Here is a 22,953-nt window from a genome sequence, read left to right as displayed (position 1 = left end):
ATACACGAGTGTACTGCGCTCTGTATATGTCGGCGCAGTATTCAAACTCGGCGCGGGAAACGAGCGGAGAGGACGCGAGAACGCCGCAGAAGGACGCCGGACCCGACGAAGAGGACACCCGAAGCCGCAGACGGACGCCGGACCCGAAGAGGCCGCCAATGGACGCCACGCAAGACACCAAAACTGTAAGTACAAAAAAACTTTTTTCCACAGGAATTCGGGGAAACTTTCGGAGTGCGCGCTATACGCGGGAGCGCGCTATACCCCGATAAATACGGTATTTGTTATTTGTAAACCAGAGAGTTATTTCTCTCTAACTGGGCTTGTGTTTCGAACAGGGTAGGAGATCAAAATCTCACAATTTCTCCTCCTGTTCGAAATGTATTCCATGTCCTAACATCAGGTTAACCCATTCATCACCCTGAAAATTACTCCAGGTGTATGAGGTATTAAGCAATACAGAGACAAAAGGCAAAGAGGGCACATCGGTGGCACACGGCTCATATCCTTACTCTCATGTGTCTCAGGGGGAGGGGGTGTTTAACCACCCAAAAATTGCATGAAATGGAAAAGGCACATATTGAGAGTGAATGGTGCTGCTCACCCCAATATATGCGAGCAAAAATTCATAAAGATTTTATTGCATGTAAACATGTGGTGTGAATCATGACAATTATAATATAAACTCTGGTAAAAAGAAGAATATAAAAATCCATACACAATGGTGCAAAACCAAAATTGTTATACAACTTTACATGCTACATGCATCTGTCCATATACAATTGACGCGTTTCAACCCCCTAGGGATCTTTTTCAGAGGTTTTTGGTTTGCTGGGGTGCCTAGGTGGCCCGGGAGTCATCAGGATTTCTTTTAAGGCTTTTTAGTGGAAACTCTGGTCTAAGAATGTTCTTTTTTTATACACAGCTAACTGGTAACTATGTACTTTATATATATGTCTTGCCGTTTTAGAATATACCTGGGCAGGATTTGAAAATGTATGTAATCTCTTACAGCAAACCAAAAATCTTTGAAGAAGACCCCTAGGGGGTTGAAACTAGTCAGGATTGTATATGCACAGATGCATAGATGCATGTAGCATGTCAAGTTGTATAAAAAAAAAAAAAATTTAATTATTGAATTTTTGCTTGCCTAAAAACTTTCCCATATCGCATATATCGGGGTGAGCAGCACCATTCACTCTCAATATGTGTCTTTTTCCATTTCGAGGCCATGTGTTTTGACACATGCAAAAATGTGCTGTAGGTGCCAATGTGTGGAGGTGTATCTGATACAGTGCAGCACGTTTCTCTGGTACAGGAACACATGCGATTTTTGCTCATGTTCCCCAGCCAGGGATATGAACCTAGCCTAGCAGAGGAAGGGGGCTGTTATATGAAGGATATAAGTCACGCACAAACATGCAATTTAGACCTCAGCTGGAAGAATATTTTCTATGCATTAATGCATTAAGGTGAAAAAAACATCCGAGTATTAGCGCCCCCCCCCCAAGCCCCCAAATACTTACCTGACCCCCCCCCCCCCCGCAGGTTTCTGGGCCGGCTTCTCGGCTCATTCATTGGTTGATTGAATACAGCGCAGCCATTGGCTAGCGCTGCTGTCAATCATATCCAATGACGCGGCGCGCCGGGACCGAGTGATACAGTGAGTGGCTATGGCCGCCGGCTGTATCACAGGAGCGCGCCCTCAAGGACTTTCCACCATTAGAGGTCGCTCGCACTAAGGTGGAAAGTTCTTGTGGGGGGGAGCCGAGACAGCCGCCGAGGGACCACAGAAGACCAGGTTCGGGGGCCATTGTGTGCAAAACAAGCTGCACAGTGGAGGTAAGTATAACATGTTTGTTATTTAAAAAACAAAGCTTTAGTGTTCCTTTATCTCTGAGAATTTTAATTCAGTACCCCTGTTCCATAGGGTTTTATGAATATTGTAAAGGCATTTAGCCCAGGCTTAGTATTTCCACTGTAGGGACTCTGCCATAAGTAGAAGTGTTACTATTCTACATGTAGTTTGCTGGGCTTTAGTGAGCTTAGGATGAATTGACACCTCTGCTTTCTGTAGGTTCCCCCTAAGCTTTGGTCATTGTTTGTTCCTACCTGCTGTTGGGGTGTGACCCTGGCAATAGTGTAAGTGGACCCAGTAGCCTGATTTATATCTTTTGCCAAGTACTAGAAGGTTTATTGCTAGTGGTGCAGGTTAAAGAATGGTATACATATTTGGGGGGACCTTTTGGAAGCTATCTTATCTCCCAGGTTCCTGACCTCTCAGACCTACTACCTAGGGAAGATATGTGTCTGTGAAAGGTAGGTCTGAGTGTGGGACCTGAAGCTTGCACTGCTTGGATGGAGGTTTTGCCTTGGAGGAGTAAAGCTGATCTCTGAATAGGAGCAATATGGGTGAACATCAGCTACAGAAGGAGAGTCCAGAGAAGTTGTGTACAATTCTGGTCCTCGCAGAAGTCTGGTGGCTTGTCCAGTGATTGTAGTGTATCCTATGATGCTTGCACCATCTAGTGGTCGAATGTGGTATTTTCTGTTTTAAATCAATGTAAAACATTCAGTTAAAAACACTGCACAGTGTAAAACTGCTTTATAAAAATAAGTATTTAAAAATACACCACTTACAGTGGAAATAAAGTCTACACACCTCTGTTAAAATGTTGTGTTTCTGTGATGTAAAAAAAAAAATGAGCCAAAGATAAATCAGCATGGCAGATCTTGATTTCGCAATATTTGCCCAATATTCTTTGCAAAAACACTCCAAATCTGTCAGATTGCGAGGGCATCTCCTGTGCACAGCTCTCTTCAGATCACCCCAGAGATTTTCAATCGGATTCAGGCTCTGGCTAGCCATTCCAAAACGTAAATATTCTTCTGGTGAAGCCATTCCTTTGTTGATTTAGATGTATGCTTTGGGTTGTTGTCATGCTGAAAGATGTAGTTCCTCTTCATGTTCAGCTTTCTAGCAGAAGCCTAAAGGTCTTGTGCCAACATCGACTGGTATACAAATTCCTTTTACCTTGACTAAGGCCCCTGTTCCAGCTGAAGAAAAACAGCCCCAAAGCATGATGCTGCCACCACCATGCTTCACTGTGGGTATGGCGCTCTTTTGGTGATGTGCAGTGTTGTTTTTGCACCAAACATATCTTTTGGAATTTGGCCAAAAAGTTCAACCTCGGTTTCGTCAGACCAGAACACATTTTCCCATATGCTTTTGGGAGACTTCAGATGTGTTTTTGAAAATTTTATCCGGGTTTGGATGTTTTTCTTCATAAGAACACATCTCCAGTTATAAGAGGGTGTGCACACTTATGCAACCACGTTATTTTATTTTTACTTCACCCACTACAAGATTTCAGTTTGTCTTTCAATTGAGTTGTACAGTTTATTGGTCACAATAAAGGTGGAAAAAGTTCTGAATTTATTTATCTTTGTCTAATTTTTTTACATCGCAGAAACCTAACATTTTAACAGGGGTGTGTAGACTTTTTATATCCATTTTACATATGTTAAGTGCATGCAAGCACTATTGATCATGGCATGCCATTAAAAAGCAAATCCAGATACTCTGGGCCGAATTCAGATACATTGGCGCATATTTCTGCCGGCGTAGCGCATCTCATATGCGCTACGCCGACGTAACACAGAGAGGCAAGCACAGTATTTACAAAGCACTTGCTCCCAAAGTTGCGCCGGCGTAACGTAAAATCGTAGGCGTAAGCCGGCCTAATTCAAAGTAGGTGGAAGTGGGAGTGATCCATTTAAATGAAGCGTGACCCCATGCAAATGATGGGCCGAACAAACGGCGCATGCGCCGTCCCATGGACGTGTCCCAGTGCGCATGCTCAGAATCACGTCGAATATACTCCTTAAGATACGACGGCTCAACGCCTACGATGTGAATGTAACCTACGCCCAGCCCTATTCACGTACTACTATGTAAACTACGTAAAATACGACAGTCCATACCTTAACATGACTTACACCTGCTTTTTGAGGCTTAACTTTACGCCGAACGTACGACTTACGTTAACCGCGTATATGAATGCGCCGGGCGCAAGTACGTTCATGAATCGGCGTATCTCACTCATTTGCATATTTGCAATGAGGCGGCCAGCGTAAATATGAGCCCAAGATACGCCGGCGTAGGAAAGTTACGTCGGTCGGAGGAAGCCTATTTTCAGGCGTATCTAGTTGTATGGGCACGGCGCATAGATACGACGGCGCATATTTACACTTACGTGGCGTATCCCTAGATACGTTGGCGTAAGTGCTACGAGAATCCGGGCTTCTGTCTCTACAGCAAAGGCAATCCTAGTGTAGCACCCTGTATTTTTCTAGGTGGTAAACAATCAAAGCTGGTTTGTACTGCTGTCCTTTTTTGGTCTTCCCTGAGGCTCAGTGCTGATGTTGTTTCCATTCTTCTCATTGCATTCTTGGGGTCGTTCATTGGAATGTTTGTTGTCTGTAGGTTTTGTTGCTCTGTGGTCTTGCATTTGAACATCCATTGTGTTTTCCCAGATTTTTTTTCCTTCTCCTGGGGTCTCACAGTTGAACATCCTCTGTACTCAATCTCTCTCATCTTGTGATTGTTAGCATTGGTCACAAACTCCAAAAGCAGAGCATCTGGAGTTTAGCTGCCCAGTAACCTCCCACTCAAGGTCCAGAATCATTTTTCTATTGCATTGACGGCACAAACACTAGAATATTGGTTTTTAAGTAACAATTCTTGTTGGCCTAATATTGAGTCCAATCATTGAGTCCAGTGAAAATTGCAGTCCCATGGCTATGTAGCACTACCCCCGAAGGAGCTGCTGGATATTTTCGGGTGGCATGTTACCTCTATCTTCTCGCCGTCTAGGGTAGTGGATGAGAGTTGAGAAAGATCAATGTTCACACTTTACACTTCTTTTTCTAAGATTTATTTGCAGAACTTGATAAGGATAAAAGAAGTGATTAAAGAGGTGGAAGGGTAACAGGTAAATAGGTTCAGGTGCATTATTTCAATCAGGAAACACTCCTGCTTCTAGCAACACAGTTCTCATCGCCACTCTAGCCAGAGTGGGTATTGCGCACCCAGATAGGTTTCTCTCACTAGCCTGGCAGCCGGAATGGCGACGGAACAGGGTACAGTCTCTGCCACAGACTTTCCCACAGATGGAGACACTTTCGGTCCAAAATGCTCATAGCACAGGCTTCAGCACCCGGATCTCTCCAGATTAACGTCTTGCAGAATTTAGAACTGACAGGCGATCACCATCAAGCCTCTCAGTAACGTTGCATCCTTTGATGAACTTCATGGCCTCTCCTGATATACCAGCCTCGTGCTAGGTCCTCTCCAAGATAGGTCCTTCATCAAGCGGCTTCCTCCCTCCAGGACGGACTGCACAGGATCACCTCTGAAAGCGTAAACCCAGTCTGCTTACTGGGCCTACCTGGACAGATTACAACTCCGGAGCAACGTGGTCGTGGAGCCAGGATTGCAGGAACACACACCCCCGGCCAGGAGGGCCACACACGGGTGGTGGGATGACAGACCAGCGATCGACGACCCCGTTCCAATGACTTCTGTCCCTTAAGTACCCCTCCCCGGCATGCACAGTGGGACCATAAACCCCCACTGATTGGCTGCCGAGGGTAGACACCCAAATCACCTTGACCTATATATTAGTGAAATATGCTATACAATTTTCACTGATGGTATACAATTTTTTTGGGGGGATCAGACCACACAGTAGCTCCTACTATTATATATTTTTTTTTTTATTGAACTCATTTGCATGCTCCTGAAGAGTGGATCAATCCACAAAATGCATAGAGCTATTATATGCCATGTTCTTATGATTCAATTGATATATGTCAATAATTTTTAAAATTAGTCATTTATAATCATGTGGCAACCTATCCATATTGTATATATGGATATACATTTAACATTTCCCCCGGAGCTGCTGGTTGTTTTGGGTGGCACATTTACCTTGTGGCTCTTCCGAATTTCTAGGGGTGAATGGTGCATATAGCAATAGTAAATGAATGTCCGCAACAAGTGTCTTTGCTGTGCTCTTTATTACCCAGCCGGGTAAAAACAATGAACTGGTGATGAAAGGGATAGAGTTTGTAAGAAGAAGAACAGCATATTCAGGCGTAGTATTTGGAACAATCCTGATCCCATATGTAACACTTTCCGTACCACTCCTGCCTGAGTGGGTTTAGAGTACCCGGACAGGCCCCTCTCACTGACCTGGCAGCGGGAGTATCACTCGGACAATTGTAGGATAAAGTCTCTGCCACAGACCCTCCTGAATGGACTTCAGGGAAACGCCTCTGCAACAGGCCCACTCTGGTTGCAGTTACGGAGGCAATCCTCCTTAGGTGAATTAAGCCTGGATCTCCTTCTTAATGTCGCCCAGGTACCGACTGACAGGTGATCAATCCTTCAGTGTCCGGCTACCTTGATCCCCGGTGGTTTGTCAAAATCCTTTTGGATCGCCAGCCTCTCATTGGTGCTCCTCAGATGGACTCCCCACCCAACAGCAATAGAGCTTGGGATTCTCAAAGGTGGGAACTCAGTCGCTCACTGGGTCCCCGTTGCTGCTCAGATGTTCCGGGCCAACATGGCCCCAGAACCAGGAACACCGCGTGCAGGGCCGTCTTTAATATGGTTTGGGCCCTGGGCAAACATTTTTTTTGGGCCCCCCTCTAGCTTATTTTGGGCCTGGCTGGTTCACATGTATGCGTTTTGGCTGCCCTCATTTGTGCAGGCACAGCAGCCCATTGATTTTAATGGGCTGCCATGCCTTCGTTTCCTGCAGAAAAAAAAGGTGCATTCAGCATTTTAAAAATATAGTTGCCTTGAAATCCATTCTGCTTTTGCACCATGCTACTTACCTGCAGTTCTTGCACACACAAACGCACTGTGTTTTTAAAAGCGTGACCTAAACGTCTAGAAATGCAGAAAGTTTGACAGTGCGGAAACTACAGATAAGTCGCAGCAGAATGGACAGACAGTGTTGTATTTCATTGCTTGATGGGCATAGGTGTGCCGTGTGCGCAGCCTATTACATGATGCATGTGCTTTTTTTTGCAGTAAATGCAGCCAAAACACATACATGTGAACCAGCTAGGCCCAAAATAAGCCCATCAAGCAGTTAAATATAGACAGTAATGCCATGTGCTGTAAATTATGCTGTGTCCTCTGAGGCCTCACTCAGCCTGGACTGCAGGTCTGGTCAGGGTTTTAAAAAGTTCCTCTATTTTACACATGGCATGGCATGGCATGGGGATAGGGAGCCAGGGAAGGAGAAAGAAGACCTTACCTTGTCCTGGCAAGCTCAGCTCCAGCCTCTGATCTTAACAATTCTCCACAGTCCACACACACTGCTAGCCGCTGCCTAGTTTCACTTGACAAAGCAGGAACCAGGCAGCACTCCTCTCACTCATCCCACCGTCTCACTCCTCCCCTGCTCCTCCGAGGTACACTGGTCACTAAACACTGCACGCATAGCAAGGGGCGGGCCATAGCGTCAGTGGAATTCAAGACCCACCCACCCATGGCCAGGGCCGCTACTCGATCTAAAAAGAAAGCAGCACTGGCTGCACACCGCTGATGATTTTCAGCGCCGATTTGCGGGCAGCACGTGGGCATAATGGGCGGCTCTGCTTTGGGCCCCTAACAGTGACAGGGCCCTGGGCAGCTTCCCCGTTAGCCCTGTGGTAAAGACGGCTATGACTGCGTGGCACGCACGCCCCAGCCAGGTAGGCCATAACGCCGGGGCGTTGTGATGTGGCTACCCTAAAGGTGGGTGCCACACTGGACGAAGAAGACAAACCCAGAACCAATGGCATCTGCTCCATAAATACCCTCCCCCAGCATGCACAGCAAGGCTCAACCCTCCTGATTGGCTGCTAGGGAAGAGCACCCAAACCTTGACTCCACTGCTGCCATCTACTGCACCGGGGTGGAAAGAACACCCCAGTACAACAGAATGAGCCCAAAGCACAGCCAAGCTGAGACAGAGACCCTGTTTTGAACATAACAATTTGGATCAGAGTTTAACTACACTCTGATCCCCCTCTAAATTTAAACAGCACTGGTACTCTAAAGTGACCAGGTGCTACATACATTTTTATGAATTGTACCATAGGGTGACCAGACATCCCCAGTTTCAGGGGACAGTCCCCTGATTGAGGACACTGTCCCCGGACCAAGTCTGTCCCTGGTTTTGTCCCCAGATTGGATTTAATAGGGGGCAGGGGCAATTTCAAAGACAGTCAGTGCAGAATTAAAATAAAAAAAAAAATAGAATTTACGCTCTGCCGTGCCTACTAGCATAGGGGGGTTGTATTTTTCCCATTATCTGTGCCCCTTTCTGATGATCATGTGCTGGTCGGAGCGGAGGGAATATTTCTTCAGTTTCGGGCGCAAGCCCATTCAGCTTTGCTTGCATGTTCTTCTTCCTTGGCTCAAATCCTGGCCAGCCACCTGCCTATCTCCTTGCCTTCCCTGGTGGAGTGATCTTCCTCCGCTCCCCATCCAGTAGTAGCTGGGGCCCAGAAGAGTAGGATTTGAGAGGCTGTTAGACGGGCGACGACGGGCAGAGAGTCGCTGATTGTTGCCATTACTAGTAAAGAAAAAATATGTCCCTGGATTTCATTTAAAAAATCTGGTCACCTTATTGTACCGTTTATTTGAATTGTATTGGATATACAATACATGTTTATGCATTTATATGTTAATTTATATAATAAACTGAATTCTTTATACCTTCGTGCTTCATTTTAAGTCCCAATCCCCTTTGCCCTCCTTTTTGAAATTTAGATTTTCCTCCTTCTTATAGCTCATCTGTTTATTCAGGCTTCTCACATCACAGGGTATACTCCTTCCTTATTATTTACCATAGGTCTCTACTCACATCGCCCACATACACGGTAGCAAAGCCTACAATAGTGCTTTACCATTTTAAAAGATGTATTTATATAAAGCATAAGATTTTCAGATAAAAACAAGCCTTGATATGCGTATACAAAAGTACTGGGACAACCTCATAGCCGGCTCTGCAGCCCCGGTTATCAGCACTCCCCCGTCCTTTACCCTTACTCTCTTTCCTTTGTTACTTCCTGGCTTCTCACACATCAGCCTCTCAAGCCTCTTTGGCATGATTTTCCCTGATAATGAAATATTTACACTTCGAAAACAACAAAGAATTTAATGAAACTACTCATCCTGCACCAAGACTCAAGAAAATTTGAGAAGTATCTCAAATGATTCAAATTTTTGTGCCAGAAAGAGATATCAGCATAGGTGAAAGTCTAATGACCTACAAGGGAAGGCTCAGCTGGGTACAAAACATTGCATCAAAGAGAGCACAATTTGATGTAAAATCCTTCATGCAATGCGAATCGTCAACTGGCTACATTTGGAATTCTATACACTGGGGAAGGAACAAAATTCAACCGCTGCGATGACATGACAAGAAAAATGTGTGCCTAATGAGTACAGTCCATGATACCTCCGCTGTTATGGTACGCACAAAAGGTGGGAAAGAAATCACAAAGCCACAAGTAGTGATAGACTACAATAACACCATGGGGGGTGTTGATAGCACCGACCAATCAATGATATTCTACCCAGCAATGAGGGAACAACAAAAAAAGTACTACAAGAAGATCTTCAGGCATCTTCTTGAGCAATGCTTGTTGAATGCCTACATTCTGCTAAAAAAAAAAAAAAAAAGCGCGACAAGCCTGTGGTTCATGCTGACTTTGTTTGGAAAGTTGTCAAACTGATCTTTGTGAAGCACCAAATACCAATGGCTGTAAATATAGCTGGACGTCGTGCTGCTGAGGTTGTCAGCCTGGAACGCCTTACTGGTTGTCGATTCATGGACTACATACCACTAACTGAGAAAAAGTCAGCACCTACAAGGATGTGTGTGCTTTGTTGCTCAAAGCGTGATGACAGTGGAAAGAAAATCCGAAAGGAAACCAGGTTCCATTGTCCGGATTGTGACGTTGGACTAAACTATGTACACCTAGCACACTAGCTAGAGGGTGACTAGCCACTGTGACATGTGACGTCAAGACCTGGAAGTGATGCTGATCTCCTTCCCTATGAAGGGGCACCCACCAAACACGGGGGGGGGGGGGGTGCACACGTATAGCGGGGCAAAACATACAACAATGTGTGGAAGTGATTTAGTCCCTGCACAGCCACTGGAGCACTTCCATCTCACAGCCAACAGTCGTCTTGTTACATTTACACACACAGTGGGGGAGATTTAGTAAAACTAGAGCATTTAGACTCGAGTCACCGTGCAGCTGTGCAAGGTAACCAATCAACTTCTAATTTCAGCTTGTTCAATTAAGCTTTGACAATAAAACTTGGAAGCTGATTGGTTTCAATACAGAGCTGCCCCAAGCTTTGCGTGCATCCGTTTTAGTAAATCCCTCCTCCAATGTGCGTAAAAACCCTAGAATCCACCACTATAGGTGGCAGTAAAAGGGTTACAGACAAGGAAGTTGCCATCTTAGCCTTTATTTGATCTGCAGTTGCCATAGTGCTGCACACGTGATCAGTTATGAGCCCAGCATTTGATAGCTTGACAGTTCGGGTTAAGAGCACAGGCAACTGTGGGACCCCTTTCACACTGAGGCAGTTTTTAGACGTTTTAGCACTAAAAATAGCATGAGTGCTTTCACACTGGGACGGTGTGCTTGCAGTATGGGAAAAAAGTGCAGCATCTTTGGGGTGGTGTAGGAGCGCTGTATACACTGCTCCTTCACTGCCCCTGCCCATTGGAATGAATGGGTAGCGCTTCCGAAGCACAAATTAACCGATTAATGAGACCGTATTAATCGATGTTTGGCCCGCCCCTCCCGGGAGAGCGCTCCGTTCAGACGTTGCCTTGTGCTTGTATAAGGCACGCTCATGTAACTGCCCAGCCCGTCTCTCTCCTCTCATGTCTCTCCTGGCGTCAGCCCCGCCCACTGACTGTAACGATCAGATCAGTAGAAAGGTGGGAGGAGCTTACGCCAGGAGAGACATGAGAGCATGGTGGAAAGCTGGGGAGCTGCGCTCCGCCTCCCATCCTTAACTCCTCATATGCAGACTGCCAAGACTGATGTGAGGCAACAGGCAAGTCTGTGGCTGACAAGGGAGCAAGAACCCGGGCACCGTGGCTGCAGAGAACACAGTGAGTGGAGCACAGAGGATAGACTCCTCACTGTGTATGGCTTACACACAGCATGGCAAGTTACAGTATGTTTATTTAGAATTATGATACTTACACAGGCAGCATAGTCAGCATGTGCTCTGTAATGACCTGTCACAGTGTCAGATTGCTGTTGGGTGCTTACTTTGTTATGGCTGTACTGGGTTAAAGTTTGTAACGCACAGTACAGCCAAAGTCAGAACCCAAAAGCCATTTGACACTGACAGATCCATGACGAACACATGCTGTCTGTGCTGCCTGTGTGATTTTCATAATGCTGGTGAAGATGCAGTGAGATGTTGCTTTACACTTGCATTTGGGGGGGGGGGCAGTAAACATGTGCCCCCCAACCACTTCCCTTTAACCACTTCCTGTCCAGTAACGTACTGGTACATTGCTGGATTGTAAGGGTGATATCTTGATCATCGCTACAGCAATGATCAAGATATAATTTTTTAGCCCCAGCGATTCTGCACAAAGTAAAAAGTAATCTTAGTGGCTAAGAAGCCCCTAGATTACTTTTACAGTCAGTGGAAGGGGGTTCCACCACCATCATGCCACCACCTTTGCTGGGCTCTCCAATGCAATGCAATCGGGTCCTGTGAGCAGCAGCATCCAGTTCCTGGGACACAGTGGGGTTCATTTACTAAAGCCAAATCCACTCCTGTACTATGTCTGCAGTTTTTGATCATCTCCTGTACTATGCCCGGAGTCTGTGATCATCTCCTGTACTACATCTGCAGTCTCTGATCATCTCCTTTAGTATTTTGGGGGGAGAGCCATGCACACTTGCGCTGCAATCGTGATGCATCGCGGAATGGAATCGTGTACTTGATAATCGTTCACAAGCTCCTCCCATGCAGTTCTGGGCTGATCCCTCACTTTTCTTTCCTGATCATCCGTACCCCATGAGGCAAACACTTGCATTGAGCTCCTGACTGAGGCGATTGATGGTTATTTTTAGGGATGTGCCCACTGTTCAAGTTGAACGTAAGTTTGACTCGAACATCGGGTGTTCGCCGAATAGCGTACAATTTGGGGTGTTTGTGGCAAATTCGAAAGCTGCGGAACACCCTTTAAAAATCTATGGGAGAAATCAAAAGTGCTAATTTTAAAAGGCTTATATGCATGGTATTGTCATAAAAAGTGTTTGGGGATCTGGGTCCTGCCCCAAGGGACATGTATCAATGCAAAAAAAAGTTTTAAAAACTGCTGTTTTTTTCAGGAGCAGTGATTTTAATAATGCTTAAAGTGAAACAATAAAAGTGAAATAGTCCTTTTAAATTTCGTACCTGGGGGGTGTTTATTGTATGCCTGTAAAGTGCCACCTTTTCCCTGTGTTTAGAACAGTCCCTGCACAAAATGACATTTCTAAAGGAAAAAAAGTCATTTAAAACTCACGGCTATAATGAATTGTCGGGTGCCGGCAATACAGATAACATGGCATTGGTATGAATATTAGGGGAACCCCAAACCAAAATTGCAAAAAAAAATTGCCCATGTTGAGGGGACAAGGGCCTCATCCCCACAACCCTTGCCCGGTGGTTGTGGGAGTCTGCGTGCGGGGGCTTATCAGAATCTGGAAGCCCCCTTTAACAAAGGGAACCCCCAGATCCCGGCCCCCTATGTGAATTGGTAATGGGGTACATTGTACCCCTACCATTTCACAAGAAAAAGTGTAAAAAAAAAAAAAAAAAAAAAAAAAAAAAAAAAAAGAAGAAGAGTAGACAGCTTGGGACAAGTCCTTTATTTTACAAAAAAAAGAAAAAAAATTCCAGCGATGCAATCCATTCTCGAGCGAAGGATACAGAGAAAAAAAACCCACACCATTTTTTTTTTAATTGGCACAGAGTTCCCCCTTAATATCCATACCAGACCTGAAGGGCCGGGTTTGGAATTTGGGGGGGACCACCATGCAATTTTTAAAAACAAAATTGGTTCATGGTTCTCCTTAATATTCATACCAGACCAAAAAGGACCTGGTACTTGACTGGGGGGAACCCATGCCGTTTTTTTTTTCAATTACTTTCATCTGTATTGCCAGGACCCGACAATTCATTATAGCCGCACTTAGTTTTAAATTACTTTTTTTTCTTTAGAAATTTCATTTTGTGCAGGGACTGTTCTAAACACTGGAAAAATGTGCCACTTTACAGGCATACTGTAGACACCCCCCAGGTCCAAAATTGAAAGTAATGATAACTTTTATTGTTTCAATTTGAACATTATTAAAATCACTGCTCCTGAAAAACCTGCAGTTTTTAAAACTTTTTTTGCATTGATACATGTCCCCTGGGGCAGGACCCAGGTCTCCAAATACTTTTTATGACAATAACTTGCATAGTAAAACCTTTAAAATTAGCACTTTTGATTTTTCATGTTTGTGTCCCATAGACTTTAACAGTGTTTGAACACATTTTTTGCCTGTTCGCATGTTCTGCTGCAAACCAAACCAGGGGGTGTTCAGCTCATCCCTAGTTATTTTGTATTTCTTCCACTTGCAAATAATTGCTCCAACAATTTGTCTCCTTCTCACCAATTCTCTTGATGATGGTCTTGTACCCCATTCCAGCCTTGTGCAGGTCTACAATCTTGTCCCTGATGTCCATTGACAGCTCTTTGGTGGGTTTAATGGAAGAAAGAGATTCTGTGGACAGGTGTGTTTTATACACATAATGAGTTGTCGTTAGCAGCACCTTCTTAAATTGACAGGATTAATCTGTATAACACATGAGTACATACTGTAGCCAGTCTGTGGGAGCCAGAATTATTGTTGGTTGATAGATCAAATACTTATTTTACTCACTGAACTGCAACTCATTTTAAAACATTTGTATTGTGTGTTTTTTCTGGATTTTTGGTTGATATTCTGTCTCTATCATTTAAGATACACCAATGATAAAAATGATCGATCCTTCATTTCTTTGAAGGTGGGCAAACTTTCAAAATCTGCAGGGGATCAAATAATAATTTTCCCCACTGTTTCTGAAAATTGATCGATCCTGATGTACTGATCGCTGTGATTGGTTACAATGGTCACATTGTACTGGCTGTGGGCTAGTACAGTGATCAGTCATCAGTCATGTAATCGGTCATGTGCAGGCCCGCCATCAGGGGGGAACAGGCAGTACACCTGTAAGGGGTCTGGAGGTCCCCAGGGGCCCGGAGGCCCCAGATGGAAACCCCTCTTTTTTTTATAAAAAAAAATATATATTTTTTTAATATATATTTTTTTCTTATTCTTTATTAAAGGGACAATTTTTTTTTATTTATTTTTTTAGAGGTCCGGAGATCCCCAGGGGCCCGGGTAGCAACCCCCCCCCTTTTTTTTTTTTTATAAAAATATATATATTTTTTTGTAATATATTTTTATTAAATTTTTTTATTAAAGGGACAATTTTTTTTTTTTAGGGGTCCAGAGGTCCTCTGGGGCCCGGAGATCCCCGGGGCCCTGGATGACAATCCCCCTTTTTTTTATAAAAAAAAAAACGTTTTTTTTAATATTATTTTATTTCATATATATATATATATATATAATTTATTAAAGGGCTCAGAGGTCCCCAGGGCCCCATGTGGCAAACCCCCTTTTTAAATTTTATTATAAATGTTTATTTTTGTTTATGTATTTTTTTTTATTTATTTTTTTATTAAAGGGCCCAGAGGTCCCCAGGGCCCCAGATGGCAACCCCCCTTTTTAAAAAAATAAATAAACATATATTTTTTTAATATGTTTTTTATTTCTTTTTTTTAAAGGGCCCAGAGGTCCCCAGTCCCCTGGATGGCTACCCCCCCCCCCTTTATTTCTGCTTTTTTTTGTAAAGGGCACCCCCCACTTCTCAATTCGCGGCAGCCCCCCCGCTTCTCAATTTCAGGCGGCAGCACCCCCCCCCCCGGTTCTCTGCTTCAGGGGGCCCATGTCTGAAGCTGTGTAAGGGGCCCCATCATTCCTGATGGCGGCCCTGGTCATGTGTCCACGGGACACAGCCAGTGACAGATTGCACCACATAATGACATCCACCCGGAGGGACAAGAGGCCAGCCCCGGCGTCATTATGCCATAGGCCGGGCGTCAACAGGTTAATAAACAAATGATTAAAACTAAATGCAACATTTTCCTTTGCAGAGTATTTAGTTAGTGGGGGTCAAATCAACATTTGTTTTTGAAAATTTGAAGAAGCGGGAAACAAATTTTCTGTGTATGTGGTTTTCATTCAGGAAATTCATTCATATCATAATCAAATATTAAAAGTAAACTGAAGTTTGAAGTACTTTGGAAGGACATTTGTCAATCGCTCTTGGCATTATTGAATATACTGACAAGATTTTTCATATAAATGTACTTTTGAAAATCTACCAGTGTATGCCCAGCATTTCATTATCACATTTATCTGTGAAATGATCTTCAGATTTGCACATCTAAAGGGATGGAGGGATGCCTTGTGTCATCTAACACTGACAAAGCCCGGTGTCACTCCGCTGCCCCCACCGTCTCTTTATGTGGTGTCACAGTGCAGCTCCACCTCCACTATCACCTTGTCACTCAATCTATTGTCACGTCTCTGGTATCACTGCGAGGAGGAAGAAGATTGTATAACTCAACAAATCCGCCCCCCCTGAGCTCACAGATCAATATATCGGATTAGCATGTAAATTGATGGTAAAACACATACCAGATGAGCCATCCATTAAATGCCAAAAGATGTCACCACCGGACATCTGCAGAGTCAGACAATTATTGGGGGTCATTAGTGCAAACAAATTGTGACTGTATATTTTTAGGACTTAGAACTACATTTTCAGAGCCCGGAAAGCTGAAATCCAAACTGTGTTTGGCAACTGTATCTTTAGATTCTATTCAAAGTAGCTTTTCTTTTATCATTTTTAATTAACCACTTAAGCCCCGGACCAATATGCAGCCTAAAGACCCAAGGTGTTTTTACAGTTCGGGACTGCGTCGCTTTAACAGACAATTGCGCGGTCGTGCGACGTGGCTCCCAAACAAAATTGGCGTCCTTTTTTCCCCACAAATAGAGCTTTCTTTTGGTGGTATTTGATCACATCTGCGGTTTTTAGTTTTTGCGCTATAAACAAAAATAGAGCGACAATTTTGAAAAAAAAGCAATATTTTTTACTTTTTGCTGTAATAAATATCCCCCAAAAACATATATAAAAACATTTTTTTTCCTCAGTTTAGGCCGATACGTATTCTTCTACCTATTTTTAGTAAAAAAAATCGCAATAAGCGGTTATCGATTGGTTTGCGCAAAATTTATAGTGTTTACAAAATAGGGGATAGTTTTATTGCATTTTTATTTTTTATTTTTTTTTTACTACTAATGGCGGCGATCAGCAATTTTTTTCGTGACTGCGACATTATGGCGGACAATTTTGACACATTTTTGGGACCATTGTCATTTTCACAGCAAAAAATGCATTTAAATTGCATTCTTTATTGTGAAAATGACAGTTGCAGTTTGGGAGTTAACCACAGGTGGCGCTGTAGGAGTTAGGGTGCACCTAGTATGTGTTTACAACTGTTTGGGGGTGTGGCTGTAGGAATGACGTCATCGATCGTGTCTTCCCTATAAAGGGAATGACGCGATCGATGCGCCGCCATAGTGAAGGACGGGGAAGCCGTGTTTACACACGGCTCTCCTCGTTCTTCAGCTCCGGGGAGCGATCGCGACGGAGCGGCTATAAACAAATAGCCGCGCCGTCGTCCCGGATCGCTCCCCGAGCGAACCCGACCACCGCATGTAGCGGGGGGGGTCCCGATCGGACCCCCCACCCGCTAATAGGCGAGGACGTACCTATACGCCCATGTGCCTGTACGTGCCATATTGTGGACGTATATGTACATGCGGTGGTCGGGAACTGGTTAAAATACTATTAAAGTGAATGCAAAGCAACATTTTATTTGTATTTTTTTTTTTTTTTTTTTTACAGAGCAGGGAAGGGTCCAAACCCCTCTCTAGTTATTTTTCTGTCTGTGTCTCATATGGGAGATAGGGAAATTTTAATACATGAGTTTACATTTCATAAGCCGAACAAAATCATGCAAAAGTGGTGTTAAACCCCAAACCAAAAATTGCATTAAATTGCAGCTTACTAATCATTAGATGTGATGGCTGCATTTGCTTTCTTTTTTAGGCTTTTTTTTCCTGTTTTCACCTAGTGATCTGCCCTCCCAGTAACACACCCCCTGTATTAGCGAGACACACCTCTGGAGGAATGAGAACAGGGGGCACAGCAGGCAGCAGCATTGTCAGTCTGGAGGGAGGGGAGTATTATATGTATTAGCAGATTTAAAACCACTAATAAATTGAAGCCAAACTCCAGCTCATGCTTTATAATCAGTTACAACAAACAGTTTTTTTTTTTCCCTTTTGGGATAAAGGTTTTGAATGAATATATAAAACATAGCTCCCAACAGTCCCTGCAGGGCCGATCCTAGGGTCACAGACGCCTGTGTGCATAAATATTTCTGGCGTCCCCACATGGGCGTGGTCATCTTACTAACTCCTCCCCTTTACACATGTTTCTATGGCTACGACTCAAACACAGAGATGCTCCCCTAAGAAGTCTTCATTAGTGTCCCCCATCATAGTCTCTCCACAGCAGGTGTCCCCCATCAGAGCCCCCCCCCCCAGCAGATGTCCCCCATCACAGTCCCCCCCAGCAGGTGTCCCCCCCCACCAGAGCCCCCCCAGCAGGTGTCCCCCCATCAGAGCCCCCCACAGCAGGTTTCCCCCATCAGAGCCCCCCTAGCAGTTGCCTCCCCACTGCAGGTGTCCCCCATCAGAGCCCCCCCACAGAAGGTGTCCCCATCAGAGCCCCCCACATCAGGTGTCCCTATAGATCAGTACTTGTCCAATAGATCCCTGTAGCTCGGGCACGCTGAAAGCAGAAGCACATTACAGGGGGAGGGACATACGTGGCATCTTTGGTCACTTGGAGGGTGGCACTCGGAGAGCATTTCTGGGAGTGCACAGGATGATTGGCAGCAGCACCGGCCAACCCAGAAGCCTCTCATTACACCGCCTATGGGAGAAGAGCCAACACACGCAGAGGGGGCGGGGAAGACAGGAGACTGCTCCATGCACACCGAAGAATTAATTAGTGGAGCCTAGTACCGGAACGTGTTTCGGTACTAGGCTCAGCTGTGGTACCCAGCCCGGATTCCGGGGGCAGCGGGAGGTATGCGTTTTTGTCAGTTGCCAGCGGAGGGAGCAAGCACGATGGGGAACCACAGCACCCGCTACATGCGCTCCACCTCTGGACACAGACAAGGAGGAGGGAGGGGAGCACTTTGGAGCTTCGGTGCCCCCACCTCCCCCGCCCCCTCCCTTGTACCTCTTTCCTCCTCATTTGTTCCTCATTTTGGTCTGATCCATATACAGTAAAACCTTGGTTTGAGAGCAGTTTGCAAGACAAGCTACATTTTTTAATACTTTTTGACTTGATATACAAGCGATGTCTTGATATACAAGTAGAGTCATGTCACAACTGAGTATAAAAGAGAAGAGAGGCGCCTCTAAGTGTAGCAATATGGTTCCATTTAATGAAGGTACAACATTTAGCAACATATTGCTACACTTAGAGGCGCCTCCGTCTCTTCTTTTTTATACTCTGTAGCTCCTGCCTCTAATCCCCTTGTGGAGGCTTCCATTTGTTGATGGACATTTTATGGTTACACAACCTATCCCATTGCTATAATCTTTTTATATGGACTATAAACTGAAGGACTGAATAAATGGTTTTGGAACGAATCATCTGAGTTTCCATTATTTATTATGGGAAAATTTGCTTTGATAAGCAAGTGCTTTGGATTACAAGCACAAATTATACTCGCAATCCAAGGTTTTACTGTAGTATATAAAATGCACTTTTTATCTTTCAAAAAGTGTTTCCCAGAGCTAAACGTTTCATCCAAAATCTAAATTGCTGCATTTGTAAATTTTAAAAGCCAATATAAAGGAATAGTAGTGGTAAAAAAAGCCCTTGAGGATGTAATTAACCTTCTTTTGTGGGTTAACGCCTTTAAGGGGGTGTGGCAGGGTGTGTGTCCTATGCCTACATATATTTGCTAGTGGATGTCCCTCATTCCCATCTTAAAATGTTGTGAGGGATGCATACAAGCTCATTTTAATTACCCCTGTCAGTGCTAAGCAGTCATCTCTGTAAACTGATACATTCTGCTGAAGAGCTTTTGCTTTTGAAAAACAGCAGACTTGCTGGCTGGACCACCAGATGAAAATAGAAGAAAGAAAAAAGAAGACTCATGCAGCCAGCACACCAGAATAGGTAAGCTACAATATAATAAATGCCGTGACCGGTGGCTCCCGTGCACATGCGTGGGAGTGGTGTCATCACGGCTCCGGCCAGTCACAGCTAGAAACATTAGGGAAGACATCAGGTGTCTCAGTGGTGTATGGGCACCGCTGCAGGACTTCTTTATAATGTAAGAATTTCATAATGAGCTAGTATGCAATGCATACTAGCTCATTATGCCTTTGTCTTACAGGTTTTTTTTTTTTTTTTTTAAGACTGAAAGGTGATCTGGATTCTGATTGCTTTTCCGACATGTTTGAGGAGCAGTGAGGAGACCTTACAATACCTCCTCATCACCTGTTTTAACCCCCTGAATGGTGCACCAATGCGCTCCAACTGCATGAATTTTTGGGGTGTTTTTGGCACCTTTCCATTTGCTTACCTCCCAACTTTTTTAGATGGGAATGAGGGACACCAATCGGCAAAAGTATGCAGGCATAATGCCGCGTACACACGATCGTTTTTCGGCATGAAAAAAACAACGTTTTTAAAAAATGTCATTAAAAACGATAAAAAAAAAAAAATTCGAACATGCTGCATTTTTTAACGACGTTTTAAACAATGTCGTTTTTCGGGTTGTAAAAAATTATCGTGTGTGGGCTAAAACAACGTTAAAAACCTGCGCATGCTCAGAAGCAAGTTATGAGACGGGAGCGCTCATTCTGGTAAAACTACCATTCGTAATGGAGTAAGCACATTCATCATGCTGTAACAGACAGAAAAGCGCGAATCGTCTTTTACTAACACGGAATCAGCTAAAGCAGCCCCAAGGGTGGCGTCATCCGCATGGAACTTCCCCTTTATAGTGCCATTGTACGTCACCACGCTTTGCTAGAGCATTCTTTTTTTTAACGATCGCTATGGATGACCACATCGTTTAAGTACGCCGCTGCATACGAACGATGTGGTCTCAAAATGTTATCCATCATTCGCTGGAATGATGCTGGGGCTCCGTGCAGACCAAACGGTATCCGCTTATACTGAAACAAACCCTCAGGGGTGGAAAAGGCTCCTTGGCTGACTCAGTAAGCGGTATCTGCCAATAACCTTTCGTTAGGTCTAGGGTCGTTATGTAGCGAGCCTGTCCCAACCTGTCCACAAGTTCGTCGACCCGGGGCATCGGGCAGGCGTCAAACTTGGACACACAGTTCAGTTTTCTAAAGTCATTACAAAACCTGATACTGCCATCAGGTTTTGGGACCAGCACTATGGGACTTGACCACTCACTGTGGGAGTCTTCGATTACATCCAACTCCAACATATTTTTTATTTCCACCGCAACCGCCTCTTGCCGGGCCTCTGGAATTCTATACGGTGTACAGGACGCCGTGGCTGGGTCCTGGAAGGACGGTATATTTCCCCTCTGTTTGGACTGTGGTGCCTTTAAGGGTACGGAAAGGGTTAATGCACCTGTCTAAGGAAGTAGTTTAAAGCAGACAGGAAGCTGCAGGTGAGGGTGAAGGAGTGTAGGAGAGTCTATGCATGGGGAATGGTGGACAAGGAAAGCTGTGGAAGCTATGAAAAGCTGCGAATAGCTGTGAAAGGACTTGGCAGTGTCCTGCCCAAAAGCCTGCTACTGAAGGACTTACCTGCAAGGACTGTTTAACTGCGATAGCAGTTCTGAGCTGTACAAGTCGGTGAGACTGTTATTTCTTTTGTTTTTGCTGCTGCTAAGCCATTTAAGTTTAATAAACCTCAGTTTTGATTTAAAAAGCCTGTGTCCTGCGATCAAGCTGGTCCCCCAAACATTACACTGGTGCTCGAATGCGGGCAGGACTGAATAACAGGCATAAGAAGAGAAGAAAAAAAATGTTTTTTTTCCTTTTGCATTGGACTTTATGTTGAACTGACATTTAAAGGGACAGTACATTGGATTTATGTCCTGGGTTAAAGCTCCACAAACGTTGAAAGCTGAAGCAATGGAGGAGCTAATTAAACAGCTGACCTTGGCTAACATGCAAGCGCAGACTCGCCATGAGGAAGCTAATCAACACCACAAAGAGGCGCTGGCTCTGCAGCAAGAAAATACTCGCATGTTGGTGGCCCAGCTAGCAGCCCAGCAAGCAGCCCAGCAAGGGGTTATGCAGGCTCAAGTGACGGCTTTAAAGGAAGCGGTGCAGCAGCTGTCTCAGGTTCGGGAACAAGTGAGAGAGTGGGTAACCGCTCAAAGAGAACCAGGTAATCTGATTCCTGTGGTCCGAGCCAAGGGTGCAGGCAGTGCAATCAAAATGCAGGTTAGGATGAAGGAAAAAAGCTGGGACAGCCGCACTCCAAAAAAACTCCTCCTTTAATTAAAAATCACAAAATACATGCCACAGCAAAAAACAGCACAACAAAAGAAAAGCTGACGTTTCGCACTATGCCTTAGTGCTTCTTCATAGCTTGAAGAAGCACTAAGGCATAGTGCGAAACGTCAGCTTTTCTTTTGTTGTGCTGTTTTTTGCTGTGGCATGTATTTTGTGATTTTTAATTAAAGGAGGAGTTTTTTTGGAGTGCGGCTGTCCCAGCTTTTTTCCTTCATCCTTCGGGAACAAGTGGCTGTTGCCCCTGGCAACCAGGTGACTGTGAGGGCAAGCCATTTTTTACAGAAATTGTCCCTAAGCGATGATGTCGAGGCATTTCTTGCTACGTTTGAGAGGACAGCGGAGAGAGAAGGATGGTCTCAGGACCAGTGGGCCGGCCTAATTGCTCCTTTTCTCACTGGAGATGCTCAAAAAGCCTACTTTGACCTGCCACCAGATGATGCTAAAGACTATCAAAAGCTAAAGGCAGAAATTCTGGCTCGTCTGGGGGTGACTACGGCCATTTGAGCCCAACGTGTATACCAATGGAAATATCGTCCAGATCGGCCACCCCGGTCTCAAATGCATGACCTGGTGCAGCTAGTAAAAAAATTACTGCAGCCTGAGGTGTTGTCTGGCCCCCAAATCGTGGAGCGGGTCGTGCTGGACCGATACCTGAGGTCCCTGCCAGATGACCTTCAACGGTGGGTCAGTCATGGAGACCCCAAAACAGCAAACCTCCTTGTCGAGATGGTGGAACGATATACAGTGGTGGAGGACCTGCTCGGACATACCAAGCGCATAGGGCCTAGTCTGCCACGGCCTGTTCGACCAACTGCTGCCCTTCGAAAGGATGTTACAAGGAGCCCTGGAACAAACACCCCGGAAGGCCAAGAGACACTCCCGGTACCTTCGCATCGGTCTGTTCCTGTTCGGAGAGGAGGGGGTGTACAATGTTGGCGATGTCATTCCTGGGGTCATACCCGGGCACACTGCCCACTGCAAGAAGAGACCCTTAAGTCTATGCTCAAGAAAGTGGTACAAAGGGATGGGAAAGATTGGGACTGCCTGTTACCAGCTCTCCTGTTTGCTATCCGGGAAGTGCCCCAGGCCTCC

The sequence above is a fragment of the Rana temporaria genome, chromosome 12 (genome assembly GCF_905171775.1).
Source record: "Rana temporaria chromosome 12, aRanTem1.1, whole genome shotgun sequence".
NCBI lineage: Eukaryota > Metazoa > Chordata > Amphibia > Anura > Ranidae > Rana > Rana temporaria.
This window is presented reverse-complemented; position numbering follows the sequence as displayed.